Here is an 18321-nt window from a genome sequence, read left to right on the forward strand (position 1 = left end):
TTGCCATGAGAAGCTCTGCCATCGTGCTACTTGTGCCACAGGTTCCCTTGGGGTGATGCATCCTGGACTCCCTGCTCTCCACAGAGTCAGGCAGGGGATCCCTGTGATGCTGAGGATCCCAAAATCTGTGGCAGCCACCTTGCATCCACTCCCTGCTCCTGTATCTCCCCAGCTTTTCTCCACCTGCTGGTGATGGACACTGAGGGGGTGCTGAGCATGGTGTCCCTGACTCCAAAAATGGATTCCTTGGCTGTGTTTGCTCTTCCTCAGGGTGGGTTTGGTGCCTGTGGGGTCACAGCTTGTCTTGGTTTGGGAGCTCTGGCTCAGACCAACCTCACTGGGATTCCTGCTGTCCTTCCTCCTCCTCCCAGGCTGGTAGCTGAGGCACTGTGGTGGAGTGGCTGAAGAAGAGCAGATCCTAAGGAGGATGTGTCCTCACCCAGCTGCTTCTCCAGGCTGGAAGCACAGGCCAACAGGGTTATTTTTTTAGGATGGGGCTGGAAGGATCACACCAGCCCCCTGGGATGTGTGCAGGCTGCTGTTCCAGTGGCCACCAATTCTGGATCAGCCCCACCTGGAGGTTCGGCAGAGCAAAACCAAGGGTGGATCCCGTTGGATTGGAGTTTTCTCTTTGCTCATGTCCCCCAGATGGCTTGGCCCGGGGTCAGGAATGCTTGCAACATTCCTGGTTTTTGTTGATGAGCACAATTGCTGGGTTTGTCTCCATCCCTGCTCCAGCACTGCTGTCATGCTCAGCCTGCCAGGTCCTCAGCCCCTCTCTGCCTTCCCCTCATCCCTCCCCCTCCTTTTCAATCATGTCAAACAATTTTGACAGCTTTGAGCTTTCTGCACCTCCTCCTAAATGTGTGCATCTCCTTTGGCCTTTTCAGCCTCAGTTAAATGAAGGGATTGCCACTTAATTGGAGTCAATGAGTTCTTCCTCAGCTTGTGTCAGGTTTTCACAGTTGTTTGCTCCAAGAAACAAATATTTGGGCCTTATTCAGAGCTGCACCTTGGGGTTAGCCAAACATGTGGTTGTCCTGGAACAAGAGCTCACAGAGCATCCAGAGGTGCTGACTAACTGGAATAAATTGGCAATAGGTGATACTTTTTCTCCTAAAGAACTGGGGCAGAAAGCAAAGACGGATGTGGAGGATCCAGCTGACATCACAGGCTGGTTTTTATGTGAGTGCTGCTCACCCTGATGATCTGTTGCAGAGTTGGACTCTTTGGCGAGGAGCTGACAACTCATTTGCAAATGAGCTTTGGAAGGAGTCCAGGCACAGCTGCCAGCGAGCTGCAGGGATGCTGGAGCCTGGGGAGAGATCCAAGGTTTGTGCTTGGGCTCTTGCACCCAGACCAAGTATGGGTGCAGGAAAGAGGGTTATTCCCCCAAAATTCCACTGCACACCTTGTTGTAGGAGAGCTCAGCATTTTTGTTGCTGTTAGGGTGACACCACAGATTCAAAGAATGGTTCTGGCTGGAAGGGACCTTAAAGATCATCAAGATCCAACCCTCTGCATGGGCAGGGCTGCACAAGGCCTCATCCAACCTGACCTTGAACACTTCCAAGGAAGGGGCATCACCAACCTCCAGAGGCAACCTATTTCAGCATCTTACTACCCTCATGGTGAAGAATTTTTTCCTATTATCTAAGCTAAGTCTTTCATCTTACAGTTAAATCTGCCCTTTTCAGATGTGATGCTTCTCAGTGGGGCTGTCAATGTTTCACCTTTCTGGAGGTGAGGCATGGGGACAGGGTCCCTTGTGCCATGGCCAGGATGAGGGGGATGGAGGGGATGGGGCATCTGGCCCCACAGCCACTCAGGGGGCTGCCAGCCTGTTGTCCCACCCCCCCAAAGCCATTGCCTGCCCCAGCCCAGGGCCTGCCTGAGATGCATTTCAGCTTCAGCTCCCTTCTCTTACTTGATTATTATGATTTTTTTAATTAAGTTGATCTGCTCTGCCCATGGCAGACCTTTCCCCCCTTGCTGGTTTAGCGCAGCTCGTGTTAAGCACCCTTTAAATACTCAATTTTCACACTGAAAAAAAAAATCCCTTTTGGTCCCACTCCTTGATCTCCTTGCCTTTACACAAGCCAGCTACTGTATGCAAACCTCAGAGCCTTAATTATATATCCCAGTAATACAGAGCCAGGCCTGGCTAATGTCAGGAAACCCAGTCAGGGGTGTTGGAGGCTTCTGAGAGCACAGGCTGCAGGACCAGGCAGCAGTGTGTGCCCAGCTCCAAGGGGATGATGATGGGATGGATGGTGCTTTGGGATGTGGCCAGGACCCTCCCATGCTGTTCAATGACTTATGATGATGATGATGACAATGGGATGAGCTCAGCTTCTGTTGAAAATGGTCCCCGTGGGCAAAGGGATTGTTAGGGACATTTTCTATGAAGGTGCTGGCTCAGCACACAGGGTCTAGCAACTGCCTGGTCTCACTTTCTCTTTTCTCCAGGTCATAGGTGCCTTCTTCATCACAGTTTACACCACCAAGCTGTTGCTGAAGATGCCCATGGATCCCATCATCTACTGGAAGAGTGGTAACAACATCTTGGATGCTGCCACCCTCCTTGTTCCCTTCCTCCCACACATCTTGCCCCAGGACACCACCACATGGATGCACCTGGAGGGGGTGGCCAAAGGTCTCCAGACCTTCTCTGCACTCAAGCTCATCGAGTCCAGCAGCAGGAGGAGGGTAAAATCCCAACAGAGAGGGGAGTTCCCAAACCCAGGAGCTGGGGGAGGCTTGGCTGTACCTAGGTGTTGGGAGCTGCCCATGAGAAGGGCTGATTCTTGTGGAAGATCATGAGCAAAAACCAAAAACTAATAACTCCTGTTTTTTTAAAGAAGCCCATGGCTTGGCCATTGGCTTTTTTCCCTTTTTCTCCTACCCCCAGAAGGAAAGAATGGATTTTCTTTTTTTATTACAGCAGGGCAGACGCCAAAAAAAAAAAAAAAAAAACCAAAACAAAAAAACCCCAACAAAACCAACCTATAAAACAGGTCACGTCCTTTCCTTGGTCTGTATGTAGTTTTCTTTCCAGCACACCATCTCCAGCTTAGTTTTCTCCTGGCGACTCTGGAGGTTTTTTTGTTCAGCCAGGAGCTTATGTGGGCAATGAATGCTCAGCCAGTGTTCCTGCGTGTAATTAATTGGCTGGGTAGCCCACCAGAAGTGGGATGTTTATGGGCACAAGGCTCTTATAATGTTCACTTCTGAGCCTTGGTTCCACTAGTTTGGATTGTAAACTTCACTTATCACCAGGCTTTTATATGTTAATTGTTCTGTGTCGCTGGGAGAAGGGAGGGCACCTACAAATGGGTGAAATAATGAAGGGTTTGGGCATGGGGAATGAGATGCTCCTCTGTGGTCTGTCTTTTTGTATAGGAGCAAGTTGATACATGGCAAAAATGGGGAGATATTTAAACTAGGATAACTTAAGGTTGGTTTGCACCTTGTGCACTTGTGGAACTCGCTGCCAGGAGATGCTTCATCTGGGGCCCCTGAGGAAGAAAACCTTTAGGATAAGATTTGGCACTGTTCTCTCCTGAGACGTTTAAAATGTTGTGGTGCTGTGAAAAAAAAAAAAAAATCCCACTCGGCACAGATCTGTGAGTTTAAGAGTCTGAATGCCTGTGAAAATCTGGGCCGTGTGACACCAGGTTTTGATGGAAGTCGGTGGGACTTAACACCTAAGGGACTGGGGCCACTGGGAAATTGCTTCCGGCTTTGGGTGAGAATGCCTGGAGTGGCATTACTGGGGGGGGAAAAAATACCAGAGGAAAATTCTTCAGGCTTTCACAAGCCCTTTCTGTTCCAAGGCTGCTATAAATACCCTGCAAAGCCCAGCCCTGCTGCTGCTTTCCAGCTCCAGGGACGCTGGGTACTGGCCTGGAGGGACAAGTGTCCAGAGACACTTGGCATCCTCAAGGACAACACCTCTTTGCCTAAAATGGGCTTTAAAATGGGATAGTGCTGTCTAAATACCTTTTGCTGAAGGTGCATGGGGCTGTTTATGCCTCAGTGTGTATTGTAATTTATTAATTGCAAAGCTAAATAAGCCCTCGACAGGTTTGCAGTATTTAATGCAGAGAGCTCAAAAATGCAGCACATTCTTGGCATGTTTCCCTTTATTAATTAAAAAACTCTTTAAAACCCTCTGTGTTCCACCTTGGAGCAATAAATTTCCACCTTGAGGAAATAATTTCCTTGTTGTATTCCATACAGAGACGTTCTGTTAGCTGCAATCCTTCTTTCAGTGTAGGCCCCATTCATCCTTAGTTCAATTTCAAAATAAACTTTAAACACACCAGGTTGTTCTATAAAAAAAAAGAAAAAAAAGAAAAAAAAAAAGAAAAAAAAACCTAAAAAACCTTTTCTGCTTTTGAAAAAAATATATTTGGGATTAATTGCATTACAGTTTACTACTTGTGCAGACTGTGATTGACAAAGCTCCTTAATAAAGCTCGGCAGTGGTTCCTGAAGCAGCCAGAGAAGCTTTGGCAATGGAGAAGAAGGTGATGGTCCTGCACAGGGGGCACTCCCCAACCTGCAGTTGCTGGGAGGTTTTATGACCCCCCTGCCACCCCTGGCTCCAGGGGGCTGCTTTTCTTCATGGCCACGTTCCACAGTCCTGACCTGCTCAGTGCCATGACGTAAGCTGGCAAAAATGTCACCAGGTTTTTGGGGTTGAATGGCTTTTGTTTCCCTTGCTAGTCCTGGAATGTGCCTGCTGGAGATCCTGACGTGTGCAGGGAAGCAGGAAAACCCTCCTATGGTTCCTCCAGGAACTGGTACCGAACTCAGTGGGTCTGGGGATGTTATAGTTTGGGCTTTTTGAGGATGGTTCTGTAGGCAAGGCAGTCACACGTCTGAGTGTTGGATGCTGCCCATGGTAGGGTGGCTTTCAGGAGCAGGCAAGACTTGGACAATCCAAGAAGTGCTGCAGGAGCCCTTAGCCCATCTGAAGAAGCTCAGGATGTTGGAAGGGGGAGGAGACCAGGCAGAGCCCCTGGGCTGAGCTCTGTACAAACATCCTCTCCAGGTGGCACCACCTGAGCGGCTGGGTTGGATAAGACTCAGAGCTTTAACCTGAGAAGTTGTTGAGTGTCCAAAGGCTGATGCATGTTCCCTGGGTTTTGCCATGCTCCCACACGTGATGGTTGTTGTCCTTTCACTCTTTAATTCCCAGTGCAGTCCTGTGAATGTGCCCAAGGAGCTGGCTCAGAGGTGGTGCAGGGTGGCTGTCACCTCCCACATGTGCAGCCTTCATCCCCACCAAGCTTCTCCCTCAACCTGCAGAGCACACACTTTTGGCAGGTTTTCACAGAGACTCTTGGCCAGACAGTGCAGATGGTGATGTATCACCCTCCTCTTGCTCTTCCTAAACCTGCTTGTGTTTGACAATTTGGGACATGGGTGGTTTGGAGATCTCAAAATGGGAGACACTGAAAACTGAAAGCTGCCTTTTTCACATTCTTCAGTTGAGTAGCTGTAAGTACAGCAGCATTTTCCAGCCTGTCTGAGCCAAATGATTCCAAATTGGAGTGCTGCTGAAGAAGCCCTTTGATTAACCTGTGACTTCATTAGGGAGAGCATGAAAGGCTCAGCAGTGAACTCATATTCCAGATCCTCAGGAAAATTCCCTTTGACAGACAAGCTTTCCCACCCAGAGTTGAAGACACAGAGGGGAGGATCTCCAAAGCCAATGACAATGAGATCCACTCCAGCTGAATTAAAGCTGGACCTCTGAGGGACTGAGAAATTGTGCTCAGATTTAAGAAAGAAAGAAAAAAAAAAAAAAAAAAAGGAGGAAGATTTTATGTGGTGTGGGAGTTGTGCCGTGGTTTGGCACGAACTCTCTGGTCTGCTTAAATACAGCTGCAGGTTGATGGTTGGACAGACTTCTATCACAGGGTGGATTTATGAGTATTTATGTGTTCACAGTCATGTTTATCTCTGGGCAACTTCATCTTCTTCAAGATGTTGGCTGCACACTTTGCTCCCAGGCTCTTTCAGCCAGAGGCATCTGCTCCCCAGCAGCTACCAGGTGCCACCTCTGGCTGCTACGTGTGGCTGGACCAGGGGTTTTTTGAAGCTCAGGTTTCTTTAACCCATCTCTTGACCCACCAGGTGTGAGTGATGCTCAGGGACCCACTCACATCCCTGTGGTTTGGCACTGGCAGGACTTGATTCAGAAATATGGACAGGACTGAGAAGGCAGCTGTTCTTTGGGCCAAGAAACAGAAGAAAAACCAAAGGAACATGAGGAACCGTATCAGGCTGGAGCAGGTGGGTTGGGGTCCACCATGGTCTGCAAATATCAGATGCTGTTGAAGAGGACACGAGGTGGATAAACTGCTTTCAGTGGAGGCAAAAATTCCTCTTCTTGCCCATCTTTCTACTCATCCAGGCTGTAGATCCTACCTGCCCTTTTGGCAGGCTCATCACACGTGCAGCTAGTAGCATTATGAAGGCACATAGTGGTTAAAGTATCATAATAGTGGGGGAAAAAACTCTCAATTGGTTTTAATTTGTTTTGTCTGAATTTGTTTAACTAAGAAAAATTTGAATATAAGTTCTTTTTTGGTTGTGTCAAGCCAAGAACCCTGTCCAGAAGAGGCTTGGGCTTCACTTCTGCGTGTGCTCAAGGGAGGTCCTGCTCCTGTGCTCCTCCAGCCCATTGAGGTGATGTATCCAAAATGCTGCTCTGGGCTGCAGTGCCTGCAGGAGAGCTGTGGGCTGCTTGATAAAGAGCTTTTGCAAAGCTGACTTGAAATTAATGCAGTAAAGCTGTCACTGCCATGTAAATGATTAGAAGAATGTGACTCACTGTTTCCCCTGACTCTTCTGCTCATTCTTACTTTTTAGCAAGTGTAATTTCCAAATAATCAGTTCAGGATGGCTCAGCTGAGTATTCTCTTGCCTTCGGGCCAGAAAATCACTGCTTCAAGTACTAGGCTGAGTGATCAAGTCAGGGCAGTGGTTTGGGTGCCACCCAAGGGCAGGGTTGGGGGTCCCTGTGGCCCTGCCAGTCTGGGTGTGTGTTGGGAAGACCCGGGGCTGCCTCCCTTGGACACGTCCCCATCCCACACCTCTGGCTGCCCCAGAAGTTTGCAGCCAGGTTTGGGAGGTGAGGAGGATTTACTTCAGGATGACCTGTGCTTTGCCCCAGCAATGGACTTCTCTGGATCTTGTCTGGGGAATGACTAAGCCCAGGCACTGAGTGGGAACCATGTAACCAGAAAAACCTCCTGCAGATCCCCCAAGTGGAGACCGTGGAGTTTTACACGTGTTGGGTTAACCTTAATGTGATACAAGCCTGTGATCAGGGCTTGGTACCTACTGTTTAAAAAACCCACAGGATGGACTGGAGTCCAGAAAAAAAATAAATCCCTGGATATAAAAATAATCCCTTTTTTCCACATCTCCAAGTGACTAAAGGTACTGCCAAAGGTCTCCTCATTATTTTCCCCCTACTTTGAATGCACCAACCAGGACAAGTTCTGAGAATGTGTTGCTGTGCCCATGGCACAGGTTGTGGAGCTAGTCCTGCATTGCACTTCTGCCATTCTCCTCTCATCTCTTGAGAGAAAAAAAAGATTTACAAGGATGTTAAAGAAAATTTGCAGAGCCAAGGGGCTCGGCACCTGTCAAAATACTTGGGATCTTTCCATTGCTCCATTTTTAGGGGAATCGAGGGGTTGTTTTGGAAGGTGCAGCTCTGTGTGTGCTCTAGACATGATCCATCCCATTTTATGTGGTATTTTGGGACTGTTTCACCATGTTTTTATCTCACTGCACACTGCAGCATCACTATTGCAAACATCTTGGCGTATTGTACAAGATTGTGGAAGTCATGGAAGAAGAACCTTTGCCAGATCATAAGGAAATGAAAAGTCAAAAGCTCTTTAGGTGAAACATGATCCTTGGTGGCTGTCAGAGCTCTGCTGATGACCTCCTCTTTGAACCATCATTGAAGTAAGCTAGAAACGTTTATGATTAAAAATAATTCAGACAAATCTGCTCTCCTTTCCCCCGGGTGGAAGCGCGGCCCAGCGCTGCTGGGGGCTGGAGGGAAGCATGTCTCCCCTCAGAGCCAGAGAAACCGGGGGCTGGGAAAGGCTCTCAGCACTGATCCTTTTCCTGAAAACCTTGTGGCAAGGCTGGGAGTAAAGCCCAGGTCTCCGGGGTTGTCCCTGCCAGCTCCTTCTTTCTAAGATGAAGCAGCCTCAGAGCCAGAGCAACCCCACCCGCGCTGAGGAAATGGATCACGACGGCTCTGACCGAAGCAGTTTCTGTGCCCTGATGATGATTAAATATCTTGGAATAATCTGCTTGGCTTTCATGCAACAAGCACTCCCACATGGCTTCGGGTAACTGGAGAAGGAAAGAGGAGACACGGTGTGTCCCTGGACCGAGGTACATCCCCAGAGCCTGGCACGGCAGCCATGGCAGCAGTGGTTGAGCTGTCTGAGGTGATGGGGAACAAAGCATCCTGACCTGTTCTGGTTGTGCAGGCAACAGGGATTAGCAGGTGGGGGCTGGCTGGCACAGCTCCACTCCTCCCAGCACCATCTCCCCTTAGCACGGCGTGGGGGCATGGAGAAATTAACATTAAGGATGACAAAAGGGGTGGGAGTGCCTTAGGGGTGATGAGTCTGGGGGTCTGGCTCTCTCCAAACTATGGCAGAAACCAAGAAGTGAGCTCTGGGGAGGACAAAAGGGATGGAAGTGCCTTAGGGTGATAGGTTTGGAGGCCTGGCTCTCTCCAAAGATGGGGAGAGGGGTGGGTGCCTCGTGGTGGGGACACAAGGGTCTCAGGCCTGTGTTGTGCCCCAAAGTCTTAACCCGAGCCGGGTGGTGTGAGAGGGCTGAGAGCTGCTCACAGGAGCTCCTTGTAAAAGGGCTGGGGAGGAACCCCCCACCCGAGCTCCTGCTCAATTTGTTTTGCATGTTCTCGTTGGTAATAATTTTGTGTTTTATGAGAGATACTTCCTAAGACTTCCCCAACATGATGGAAACACATGTGGTGCTGTAAGATGGGATGTGACTTTTTTTGGTGGAGAGAGGAGATGAAAACCTGCTTTTTTTCTCTGACAGATTTGTGGGATATGGTCCCAATCATGGGAGCACGGTGTGTCTGACCTTCCCCCAGCCCAACCACACTGTTCACCTCTCAGAAACATTACCTACATTTCTTTCCCTGCCCAATCTCCAGGTGAACTTTTCTTGCTAAGTCAAGATTTAAAAGTTTTCTCCTCATTTTTCTGTTTTTCTAGGGGGTCACCCAGCTGTTCCACCCCTGGGGGATGTGAAAATCATCCCTAGGGATTTTATCCCAAGTGCAGGGCTGCTTCTGTCTGCACTTCAAGGACAGACCCAAACCAGGAGAAGCAAACAGCAACCCTAGAAATGTTTTCTGTGGGCTTCAAAGCCAGCAGCACGGAGGTAAAAGGACCTTTGCTTATTTGAATTAGCAAATCCCTCTACAAAGGGCATGGCTGAGGGCTCAGTGTCACATCCACTGAGCCACAAGGCAGTATTGGGACAATTCCTGCAGTATTTGTGTTCAGGTGAGTGATGAGGCTCAGCCAGGACCTCCGGATCCCTTTCTCCACAGCCATGGATGCAGAGGATCTCCAAAAAAAAAAACAAAAAAACAGGTACCCCCAGCTCTGGCTGTGGGCTGTCTGTAATCCTGGTTTTTGTTATTTTAATGGTAAGATGAAACTTTTGTGTAGTGTGAAAAACAATCTTAAGCCTCCCTCTGTTTATAGGAAGGGCTCTGACAGGCTGAAAAAATGGGATGCAGAGCAACCAACATGGAAGGACAGCTGCCAGAAATGGCCTGGAGATAGAATTTTTTTAAACTGAAAATAAAGTTCTAACAACATGAAAGTCCAACAGTGGTATTGGTGAGTAATTCTGGATGAATGCAGAGCTCAGCTGTCACAAGCAGCAACCAAAAAGGTGGAGAGTGGTGAAATCCTCTAACCCAACTGATGGATTTCTAATTTACAGCTGGGAATGACAAAGCCTTCTCCAGGTTTTCACATTCCTTAAAATATTGTGGCCTTGCTTTCTGGCCAGAAACATTGCTGCACTGGAAGAAATACCTTTGATTTGTTCTTTCCCTGAAAGCCTTTGCTTTGACTTCCCATGGGGACCCATCCTTGGACACTTCACCTTTAGGTGTCAATATTTCTTGCTATTTAATTTTCCCTGAACATCTCTGAAGGGGATGACCTGGCCCAAGAACACACTGAGAAATGCTCTGAATGTGTAGCAATGTTGATTGATGCCTTTGTCCAGTGTCTCTGGGCTTGGGAGGCACAGCAACCTTTCTGCTGCCTGACACATGGGGTGATGCTACCCCTCAGCTTGGTCCTGAGGAGACCACATGTGAAATGGGGGTCCTAGCAAAGACACCTCCATGTATTAATGAAGGAAAATTACATATTTTGGGAGCTGGCTTCTCCTGCACTTTAGGCTGTTGGGAATTGGGACTAAGGCAATAAGTCAGGGGAGCTGTACCAAAGTAAACTGGACTTTTTATAGAAGAAAAAGGAGAGGCCCCTTTTGTCAGGCTTTTCTTCAGAAGCTAAATGATACATAATGTTTATATAGTGTTTTGCCTCTCCTAAATGCAGGCTAGACATTAATTGGTTCCAGGTTTGCTCCATGAAGTAGGTCAGCTCTTTCCATTCTGCAGATAAAGGAGAGGTGGGGATTGCTAAGGGGTCCCTGGGGGGTCAGTGGCAGTGCTGGGGCACCTCTATGGTGGCCACCATGGCCCTGGGACCTCCCTAAATGTACACCCCCTTCTGATGTATGTCAGGATCAGCTGTGGCTCTCATAAACCCAGTTACATTAAGCCTGGTTCAAATGAAATCTGTTTATGTCTCCAACACTCACTGCTGGTCAAAGCAGGACCCAACCAACCCAATGCTGTTTGTGTTCAAAGCCTCTTAAACCTCTGCTCTGATCATCTGGAAGTGAAATGGAAAGTCCTTGTTGGGACCTGGCCAGAGTCCAACCTTTCCCCTCTTCACTCTTTTGCTTGTGGGGCAGTTTAGAAAAAGTGTCGGGTATTTTAAACAGTGATGGAAAAAAAATAATTTTAATTCAGTTCTGTTTACATAGTGGTGGAAGCTTGGGAGAGTTTGGAGAGATGATTATTAATGGCTTAAACTGATGTGGTAAAAACTTTGCTTTGGGCTGGGGACATGAGTTTGAAGGTGTTCAAACCTTCAGGTTGTTGTTAGAGGCTGGCTTGGTCTCCGTACCACCACGCTGCATTGATCTGGAATGAGTGTAGGACTCATCTGACCTCATTTGTGTCCTAAAAACAAACCTGCCACATGTCAAGTGTTGAATTTAAAAGAGGAAAAAAAAATTATGAGAAGGGAGAGTATTGGAGGCTTTTACATCCAGAGCAGAGGCTGGTCTTTTCCAGAGGAATCCCTCAAGGTGTTGTGACATAAATTTCTCCAAGTCTGCAGCTCCAGAGCAATGGGGTTGTATGAAACACAAACAGAGAAGGAGCTTCCTTCTGCAAGCATTGGGGTTTGGCCTGTGTTGGGAGGAAGTGTTCCAGGAAAGATCTCTGAGGAACAGGTAGGTTGAGGAAGGCTCCATGTGTTCACTCATCATCTGTGTAAGGAGGGCAGGGAGAACCGCCTGTATTCCATGAGATGACCCCATCCCAGAGAGATTTTCCTTGAAAAAAAGCCTCAACATCTGTTCCAAAGACAGGTGGCTGTGTGGAGTCCAGTTAGATTAAGAAAAGGCCTGAAAATGAGGGGTCTGTCCTAGCCAGGATAATTGCCTGAATGCTTTTCTTGCATGCCCCTGCACCAGGGCTGGTTCCAGTTGATGAAATTATTCTGGATTGATGCTGGTTTGGGAAGAGGATTGGGCCCAGGGTTTGCAGACCTGACATCAATGCTCAGAGGTGGCAGACACCCCAAGTTAAAAAATGCAAATGGGGATGGGAAGGAAGACAAAGTCTCAAAGCAGTACAGAAGCTGGCTGCAGAAATGTCCACACAATTGAAATAAATGTTTTGTTTCTTACCACCCTCAGCATAAAATGTGCTCCAGGAACCATTGGAAAGGCAGTAGAAAATTCCAGTTTTCCATTTTGCATTGAAATTGGGCACTTCTGAACAGTTGCTCATGGTGGTTGGTTGTCCTGATTAGCTGGTGGTCCTTAGAGATGTTCTCCTGGCAGGCTGTGCCTGGATTCCTGCCTGTGGGTGCAGATCGATGATCTGGATGGAGACCTCCAGGAGTCAGGTCCTCAGTTGCTGGGTTTAGATGCTACAAAGGAAAAAAAAATGGTAAAATGAAACATTTGGAAATCTGTTTCTTATTTACCGTGCTGCCAAGCTGCTGTAAGGCTTGCTGGAATCACAGTCCCAGAAGAAAAAAAAAAAAAAAAGAGTGGAAAGGATTTTCCTGCTGATATTGTTGGCAATGGGAGAGACCTTGCTGTCTGCTGCAGGCTGGGACAGGTGGGGACAAGGAGGCTTGGTCAGGAGGGTGAGGAAAAAGATTTGAGTATGTTCCTTGTTTCTCTTCCCTCTTTTCTAAGAGGGAGGTTTACTCAATAGTGTGAAGAGCTGAAGGCAGGCTGCAACGCTTGAGGAAGGGGGACTTGGAGAGAGGCTTCCCAGATTAGTTTTTGGTGGTGATGGAGGGTAAACAAGGTCATGGTGGCAGGAGAAAAAGCATCAGATGCTCAGGCAATGGCAATGGTGGGTTTTCACTGGATGTTTCCACACTCCTGGCATCACCAGAAAGGATCTTCCAGCACTGTGAGGCACTGAGGGAGATGCCAAGGCAGTTCTGCTCTGCAGGCTGGGGAGTAGAAGATGTTTTGTGGTAGCAGGGAGCTATTCCCAACACAGCAAGGTCTTGCAGCTGCCATTTTCCCCTCCAAGCACCTGCCCCTGATCTGGGAATTCCACACATCACCCCTGGCTGCTCCTGCTCACTGAGACTGGGGTGAGCTGAGCAGGGAAAAGTTTCCCAGAGACTTCTGAGCCGTGATGCCAGGAGTCATTGTCACCTTGTCAGAGACAGCCACAGTTGTTGGGACCTGCCCTGCCCTCTCACCTGGACGTGAGTCAGAGCGGAACTGGGATGGATGGAAACAAAGATGAAAAGCTGGGAGTTGCTTCCAAAGCTTTTTATTTCCTTGAGGGCAAGACTGAAAAATGTGAGTGAGGGAGCAGGAGAGATTCTGGCAGGTTCAGCTCCGACTCATGTAGGAAGGTCTGGGGGGTGGCTGATACATGGGGCTATAAAGGTGAATGTGTCCTCTTTAGGTCAGAAGCATCAGGAGATGGCTCAGCAGGGTTTCCTGAGGACAACTGGCTTTGGGTATCTTGGAGGATCTTCTGTCATGAAGCACTTATGCTCTTGGGGATTTGCCAAGTTCCCTTCTGGTCTACACAACGGAGGAAAGGGCAGAGCTGAGAGGGATGTAGGGATGGAACCTGCTTACCCTCCCAGAGCTGGGGTCTATGAGATGGATGCTGATGGAGCTGGTGCTTGTAGAGCCTCTGCAGGGAGGATGGAAACCACGCATGGGTCACCCTGGCTCCACGGGATGGTCAAAGCAGTCAGAATCTGGTGGTGAGCAGGGATGTTCTGTGGTGGGCGTTGAAACAGTCTGAAGGGAATAGAAACCCCAGTCCCAAGCTCGCCCCAACCTTGGGGAGGTCCTGTCACCTCCAGGCTCCAAGTTCATGGCTCGGAGCCATCTCTCGTTTAGCCCCAGTGAATTACTGAGCCCCAGGAAGCCAACCTTACTGAGGCTTTTGTAGAAGTCAAGGGCTCAAATTGAGCAGGAGCTTAGGGAAACTGTTTCCCTTGTTAAAATAAATGTATTAGTTTAATACGTACCAGGAGAGGATAGGGAGTTCTCCTTGTTAAATATTTACCAGTCAAACCCTGCTGAGGACTTACTTGGAGCAATTCAGCTTTAGTGATTTCCTTCTATTGTGGTCTCAGTCTCCAGCATCGCTGGAAAACGAGGGCTGGGAGCAGATTTGAGCCCTGGGCAGTCAAACCACAGCTGGGATGACCTCCTGTCATGCCAGGGCCACCACGAGGCCTCAGAGGGTCCTTAAATCCTTCCTGGCACCTCCGTGGAGATGCTGGCACCCACCTGGAGCTCTTGGAATGAGCAGCCTTGTTTCTGAAGGGGAAAGAGAGAACTGGCTGAAAAGAAATAAAGAAATACAAAATAAGATTAAAGAGACACTAAATGTTACTCCGTGCTTTTCCCACCATGGCAGCCCCTGAGAGCATCCCCCCAGCAGTTTCCCAGACACACCACAGTGAATTTTTAACAAGGAATATAATTTCTGTGGAGGTTCCTCCCCTTGGGAGTGAGCGCGTGTCTTTGAAAAGAATCCAAATGGTGAATTACCTTCATTTCCCTAAGGTGTCCCTCCTGATGGTGGAACTGAGCCATATTCCAACAACCTGCCATAGGTCAGGGTATCCTGACAAAGCCAGTCTATTTATAGGAACAATTTCCTATGCCTGTTATTTACATGTATATATCCTAATTTGACAACACATTTGCATTAATAATTTAATAGTAATTTCCAAGGTTATATCTCAGCAATCTCTGATGGTTCAAGATTTTTTAAAATTGGTAACACTTCTTTTTTTTTTTTTTTTTCTTTTTTTTTTTTCTTTTTTTTCTTTTTTTTTCTTTTTTTTCCTGATCAAGATGAATTTATATTATTTGCATTTTTGGCAACTCCGTACTGATTTTTAACCCTGTTGCTTCCCTTTGAACACCCTAGGATAAAATGGAAGTACAAGGTGACAGATCTCCATGGAAATGCTCAGGACTTGTTGGACCTTCACTCTCCTGAGTGAAGATTTTTAAAGATGGGGGGGGGGGTGTTGTTTTTTTTTTAGAGAATGCCTCTACTACTAAGGGTAAGAGAAAGCAGATGGGTCAGGTTCACAACCAGAACTGTGGGTATTCCAGGAGACATCAATTGTTGGAAGTAAACAACAGCCCTGACTCAACCAGGCTCTTAAGCAGACACTTAACTTGAAGCAGGCACTTCACAAGGGCTCCAGCCAGGCGTTAACATATGTCCTGCTGTATAAGGAGGGACTTAAGTACCTACTTACAGTTAAGCTTGTGCTTAAGTGCTTTGTTGAATCGGGGCCAACACTTCAGCTCTCCCTCTGTCTCCCTAACATTAACTGTGCCTGACATCCAGGAAATTCGAACAGGAGCTGCTGTAGGCACCCACCAGCCTTTCCTTCCACTCCAGACAGTGCCTGCTTCTCTTTTGCAGCAGGGCTGGAGCTCGCTGGGTTGCTGGGTCAGGACATTGAGGTGACAAGGTTATCTCAGGTACCTTTGTGCCTTCATCACTCCCCATCCCTAGGGACCACCTGTGGAGACATCAGAAAACCTGTAAGACTCTACGAAGACCCCACCTAGAAGTCTTCTCTGCCTTTATTTTTATTGTTTTTTAAATAAAGATATTTTTTTTCTATAATAATTCACATGTTCGTGAAAGATGCCTCCTTTCTTTGTGCTGCTTTTCAGGTGGCTGTTTTTTTGTTCTTTTTTAACCCTGAGCACCAAAAATTGCACTGTGTGATGGTTTAGCCTCACTGGTCAACCTTTGTGCAAAAAAAAATTAATTTTCCAATTTTAATTTTGCAAATTTTTTTCCTTTTGTAGCTTTTTCTCCTACATTCCCCACTCACTGAGCATTGCAGATCAACTAATGAAAGTCTGTGGTGTATCCCCAGTTGACATCTGACTTTCTGAAGCAGGCTGGATACACTTCCAGTTAGCTTGAGACTCTTCTTCTTGGCTGTAGGTCCCCTTCATTTTGGATGAAACTTGTTGAGGATGAAGATCTTCCCATTCTGGTCACTGTAATGACACTTTGAATCAGCATCACTGGAAACCCCAAAGCTTTTCCATAGCTTGGGACCAAGTCATCCTAATTTGTTGGATTTTATTTGCAGGAAACCAAATTTCTCTGAAAACCAAGCAGATTTTGTTTCACAAACTTGGGAGAGCTCAGGGAAAGGTGGAACTAAAGCTGGTACCTGAAGACTCAACTCACACCAGGCAAATCCAGGCATTCCCAAACTTTTCCTGTTTTGTAGGTGAAGTTAGGCCCTTTTTGAAGTCCAAGGGAACTTTTGCACTTGCTGCAATGGGGCTGGAGCAGTTTTGACCATGGGAGTTTTCTTCTGGACAGTTTTTAAACAGCAGGGATAGCAGAAGGTCTCTGGAAGAGAGGAGCCTGCAGCACAACCCTGATGCTCTTCCCAGCCCCTTTCTGCTCTTACCCGAAGGGTCATGGCTGGAGACCCACAGTCCCTGCAAAACAAAGGATTTTGCTTTACCAGCCAAAGTCAAGCGTGATGAACCTGTGGCCTTCAGTCAGACATGACTCAGGGAGCATCGTTGAGAAACTGTGCTGATTTCTTCAATTAAAAAAAAAAAAATAAATTAATCAAGATCTCAAGGACCAGCTCTTCACTGCTTATTTTCTTTGCAGATGGCAGTATCCAAGTTCCAGTTATTTCTGTCTTGGAAAAATGAAAAAAACACCAGCAGAAGAAAAGGAATGTGAGTTTGCAGCAGAGTTTGGTACCTGGAAGACTCCAGGCTGGAGCTCACGCTCCTGATTTATGGGGTACTTGTTAAAACCACTTGTTCTTGTCATAACAAAACAGATCGAAGGGAAACTGGATAGAAGGTCCCCTTTTAGTTGGCACTTCATCATGTCTTCTTACCCTGTCTTTGGTTCTGGGGGTTTACAGTTATATAAAACTTAATGAATCAGTATACTTCAGATTTCCTTCCTAATGCAGCTGGGTTTAATTAACTGCCCTGTTTGCTTATTTAAGCATTTTCATTAAATTGCTTTACTATATTTCCCCCCAGTTGAAAGGGAACATGGTGGGGCTGATGCCATCTGCCACCATCAGTTGAGCAGTAGCTTTTTCTTTGTTCAGACCCTTTCTTTTTTTTCTTTTTATTTTTTTTCTTTTTTTTTTTTATTAGAAGAGACCCTCCTACCCCCAGCTCCCTGTGTGACACTCACTTATTGCCTTCTCCTCACTCCAGACTGATAAATAAAAACTTATGCCAGGACCTTTAAGTATGGTATTTTTCAAGGCTCTTTTACAAGATCAGGTTGTTTTGCTCCCCTCCCCTCCTCTCCTTCCCCTGCTTACAGATTCCTTTTTGCTCCAGGTTGTGAATAAATCAATGGTTGCTGCTACCACCACCCGCAGCTCTTGCTGCCCAGCTCTGTGGAGTGGGGGTTTGCTTTGCCTAAAACACCCAGCCCAGGGTGGCAAGGACAAGGCAGGGAAGACTTTTGCCTTGGTTTTAAGGAAGAGCTGATCCTAACCATCTCACCAAACCCTCTGAAACACCTCACACCTCCAGGGCCTTCCCCTTGTGTTACACACAAACTAAACTGAGTGAACTCACCCGCTTGATTCTGGGTGGGATCTGCACCCTGTGCCAAGTGCTTTGGAGACATCACTAATAGCAAAAACACCTCCTGAAGGATATAATAGAGGGAGGAAAAAATATTAAGGACTCCAGGACTCTGGCCCGGAGGTCAGCTTTTTGATTTGGAAATGTAGTGTTTGATGTTGTGTGGCTTATCTGCCATCTCGGTCAGGAGCAGAGGAAGCATCAGTGCTCCCGGAGCAAACTGGGATTTTGCAATCCAGACTGGGGAGGAAAACGCCCCAGCATTTATCACTTTCTGTTCCCTGCTACAGGCATTTTTGTCTAAGGGAAGATGCAATGAGAATAAAGAACTCGCCCTAAAGGTACATAAGGAATCTGTAGCCAAGAGAAATGCTTTTAACCTGCGCTCGCCTTGCTCAAGAAGTTCTTTGGGTGAAGGGATTGGAGCCCTTTGTCCTTCCTCAAGTTTATGGGAACTGCTGTGGCCCTGGAGGACCAGAGGATGATGCTGTGGGACCCTTACCCAGGCTGTGGCCCCTTTTGTGGAGGACTTCTGAAGGGCAGGGCAGGGCAGGGCAGGGCAGGGCAGGGCAGGGCAGGGCAGGGCAGGGCAGGGAAGGGAAGGGAAGGGAAGGGAAGGGAAGGGAAGGGAAGGGAAGGGAAGGGAAGGGAAGGGAAGGGAAGGGAAGGGAAGGGAAGGGAAGGGAAGGGAAGAAGAGAAAAAAGAAGAGAAAAGAGAATAGAGAAAAGAGAAGAGAAGACAAGAGAAGAGAAGAGAGAAGAAGAAAAGAGAAGAGAAGAGAGAAG

The sequence above is a fragment of the Heliangelus exortis genome, chromosome 15, assembly GCF_036169615.1.
Source record: "Heliangelus exortis chromosome 15, bHelExo1.hap1, whole genome shotgun sequence".
NCBI lineage: Eukaryota > Metazoa > Chordata > Aves > Apodiformes > Trochilidae > Heliangelus > Heliangelus exortis.